This window comes from Megalobrama amblycephala, linkage group LG22, assembly GCF_018812025.1.
Source record: "Megalobrama amblycephala isolate DHTTF-2021 linkage group LG22, ASM1881202v1, whole genome shotgun sequence".
In the NCBI taxonomy this organism is placed as follows: domain Eukaryota; kingdom Metazoa; phylum Chordata; class Actinopteri; order Cypriniformes; family Xenocyprididae; genus Megalobrama; species Megalobrama amblycephala.
Genome location: NC_063065.1, coordinates 14,888,606 through 14,893,044, shown reverse-complemented (window position 1 = coordinate 14,893,044; position 4,439 = coordinate 14,888,606).

Here is a 4,439-nt window from a genome sequence, read left to right as displayed (position 1 = left end):
GAACTAGAAGATAAAGAGACAACAGTACAGGTGATGCTGAGCAATATCATTATTCATGTGCATTAGTTTAAGACTAGTTAGAATAAGAAGTTAGAATTTCAAAGTTGCAGTAAAGTTCATACACAGCTTTGACAACTTGTTTTATCATATTCAATGCAATAAAAGAGCACAAAAAGATAATATTACATATTTTGAAAGGATGATTTAAGAAATATTATTCAGTGGTGTATAAATAACTTCAGCCAGTGTCCAATCATCACGTCTCATCATATAATGACCAAACTTTATTTTACCCTGAAAAGCAAGAAAAAAGAATGTGATCGGCCTAAAGGTAATTGCAATTTTATATTAATGAATGAGAGATTCTGACCTGAACACTGTTGTGAATCCAGTCCTGGTGCAGTTCATTAGTTTTTGCACAATCTTTAAATGAGAAAACAATTAGAAACATATTTTTTAAATATAATAATAGTATATGTAACCTGATGGTATTATAAATTAACATGGAAATAAAATCATGTTCAAGTGAAATTCACCTTTCTGCAGTCATGTTGCTCTCCAACACACACAGACACTTGACACCAGTAACAGCAGCAGAAGCACACAGATGACAGGCAGCCACAGACTGATACTGATGATCACTGGATCATGACTGATATCATCAATGTCCTGCTGATCTTCAGTGATCACATCTACATGCAACAATACAAAAAAATAGATTTCTAATTCAGTTTGAGGTTTTATACATGCAAAATAAATGTGGTCACTTTGTCTCGTTGTTACGGTATACAGGAGACAGACACAGATGTAACAGGTAATGGTTGTTTATTTGACCACAGTAGAGCAGATGAACACACACAGGTGAGTGGACTGGTTGTAGAGAGGTTTGAGCAGGTAGTATGAGGTATAGTTACTGTCCTTTCTTTTGCAGGTAGATACACGCTGGAGCTTGGAGATCGCTGGAGAACTTGGGAGCTGACTGGAACACACCCACACAGCAGACGAGGCACACAGAGGGAAGGAGACACGCTGGAGACAGGTGAGTATACGAAGAGGAGTCCTTGAGGTAAGCATAACAATGAGTATATGCGAACGAGACCGGACATGGAGTGCTGTGTGCGTGTGTGCTTTATAGTGCTGTTGATGAGTGGAGTGATGAGGTGCAGGTGGCGGTGATCAGTACTCTGGGGATGGCGTGCGCTGTGATTGGTGGAGGTTGGAACCTGACGTGTCTGTGACAGCCCCCCCCCCCCATGGCCTGCTCCAGAGGGCCGAGGGCCCCGACACCGTGGTGGTCGTCTTCTTCCCCGCGGTGCCGGTTTCTCAGGGTGACTGTCGTGGAATGTTTGGAGTAAGCTGGGGTCTAAGATGTCGTTCCTTGGGACCAGGAGCGCTCCTCGGGGCCGTATCCTTCCCAATCCACCAGATATTCCAGCTGACCACCACGACGCCGGGAGTCCAAGATATCACGAACCTCATACGCAGCTCCGTCCTCCAGGATGAGTGGAAGGGGGGTTCAGCGGGAGCCACGTCAGGTCCTGTGGGAAGAACAGAAGGGTGGTGAGCTTTCAGAAGTGACACGTGGAAAGTGGGGTGTATACGATACCCTTGTGGAAGACGGAGTTGATAGGTGACTGGGTTGACCTGCTTGACGATGGGGAATGGGCCAATGAACCTGGGACTCAGCTTTCTGCAGGGCAGACGCAGTCTGATGTCTCGGGTGGATAGCCAAACCATCTGACCAGGCTGGAAGACAGGGGTGTTGGAACGTCGGAGGTCGGCTACCATCCTGCGTCTGGCCAGGGCTCGTTGCAGTTGATGGTGTGCTGAGTCCCAGACCCTCTCGCTCTCTCGGAACCAGTAATCCACTGCCGGAACGTTGGAGGGTTCCCATCCCAGGGGAACAGTGGGGGTTGGTAGCCGAGTACGCACTGGAACGGTGTGAGTCCTGTAGTTGACTGCCGGAGAGAGTTTTGGGCGTACTCGGCCCAACCCAGGAACTGGTTCCAAGAGTCCTGGTGGTCATGACAGAAGGTACGGAGGAAGCGGCCAATCTCCTGCACCTTCCTTTCCATCTGCCGTTCGATTGCGGGTGGTATCCGGAAGTCAGGCTGACGGCCACACCTAGGAGGGAGTAGAACGACTTCCATACTCTGGATATGAACTGGGGTCCTCGGTCGGAGACTATATCCTCTGGTATTCCGAAGTATCTGAAGACTTGGTTGAAGAGTATTTCGGCGGTCTCCATGGCAGTGGGTAATCCTGGAAGTGGGATCAGACGGCATGATTTAGAGAAGCGATCCACAACAACTAGGATGGTGGTATTTCTTCTGAGACAGGGAGATCAGTAATGAAATCCACTCCTAGGTGTGACCATGGGCGATCTGGAATGGGCAGCGGAAGGAGTTTCCCAGCTGGCAGATGACGAGGAGACTTGGAGATGGCACACTCCCTACAGCCCTGCACGTACCTTCTGACATCCGAAGCCATCCCTGGCCACCAGAAGCGTTCTTTTAGCAACGAGAGGGTTTCATTGACCCCCGGGTGACCAGTGCCAAGTGACGTGTGAGCCAAGTGAATGGTGGGAGTGCGTCGTGTCCGTGGAATGTACAGCAAGCCAGGTGGACAGCCCAGCGGAGGATTCGTGGAGGCATTGGAGGAGGGGATGGTCTCTTCTGACCAGGTAATTGGACTCACGATGAGAGAGCTCGGGATGATGGGTTCAGGTTCCTCGGTCTGTTCGTCAGGAGCATGGAGACGGGAGAGAGCGTCAGCCTTTACGTTTTTGGTACCTGGGCGGTAGGAGATGGTGTAATTGAAGCGGGAGAAAAACATGGCCCAGCGAGCTTGTCTAGGGTTCAGTCTCTTTGCTGAAGGTTTTTATGGTCTGTTAGTACCAGGAACGCGTGCTTGGCTCCCTCCAGCCAATGCCTCCACTCTTCCAAGGCAAGCTTTACAGCAAGAAGTTCCCTGTCACCGATGGAGTAGTTGACTTCCGCCGGGCTGAGCTTGCGGGAGAATAAGGCGCATGGATGCAGTCTACTTGGCGTCCCCTGCTGCTGCGACAACACCGCTCCCACTCCAGTTGTTGAGGCGTCCACTTCGACGACGAATTGTTTCTTTGGGTCTGGATGTACGAGTAAGGGAGCGATGGTGAAGGCTTCTTTGAGTTGGTTAAAGGCGTTGGTGGCTGCCGGGGTCCAGGACAGAGACTTGGGCTTATTGCGGAGCAGGCTGGTAAGTGGATGGGCGATGGAACTGTAACCTTTGATGAACCGTCTGTAAAAGTTGGAGAATCCGAGGAAGCGCTGGAGTTCTTTTATGGTGGTATGTTCTGGCCAGTTGGTAATGGACTCCACCTTCCTCTTGTCCATCCGGATGCCACTGTGGTCTATGTTGTAACCCAGGAAAGAGACGGAAGGTTGGTGGAATGAGCATTTCTCTGCCTTGAGGAACAGGTTGTACTGACGAAGACGGGTGAGGACCTCCGCAACGTGTTGGCGATGTTCGGCCTGACTCCGGGAGTATATCAGTATGTCGTCGATGTAGACTAGGACAAAGCGGTGGAGAAACTCCCGGAGCACCTCATGAATGAAATCCTAGAATACGGAGGGGGCGTTGACCAGTCCATACGGCATAACCAGGTATTCGTAGTGGTCAGTAGGGGTGATGAAGGCGGTCTTCCACTCGTCCCCCTCACGTATCCGGATGAGGTTGTACGCGCTGCGGAGGTCCAGCTTCGTAAACACATTGGCACCACGGAGATGTTCCAGAGGAAGGGTATACCTGAACTTGACTGTTATTTTGTTGAGGGAGCGATAATCAATGCATGGCCGCAAGCCTCCGTCCTTTTTAGCCACGAAGAAGAAACTGGAAGCAGCAGGGGAAGTAGACGGCCTGATGTAGAAGAAGAAGAAGTTTTATTTATATAGCGCCTTTCCATAGCTCAAGGTCGCTTTACACAGAGCTATACCATACATTTGCACATCCACAAACACAATACAAACACATAAGGGAACAAATACCCACATTATCCAAAATGCATATTGAAAAGATATGTTTTTAACTGAGTTTTGAAGGCAGACAGAGATGATACGTTACGGAGTGCAAGGGGTAGGGAATTCCATAATTTAGGAGCAATAACACTAAATGACCTACCACCTACAGTGGACAGCCGAAAACGAGGAATGGACAAAAGACCAAGCTCAGATGATCTGAGGGACCGGGCAGGTGAGTAGGAGTGGAGTAGTTCAGACAGATATGGAGGTGCAAGACCATTTAATGCTTTAAACGTTAGGAGCAATATCTTAAAGTGAATACGTGATGCCACAGGTAGCCAGTGAAGATCATGCAATATAGGAGTAATGTGGGCAGAGCGCCTGGTGGAGGTGAGAACTCTTGCTGCTGAGTTTTGAACATACTGTAACCTTGCTATGAGT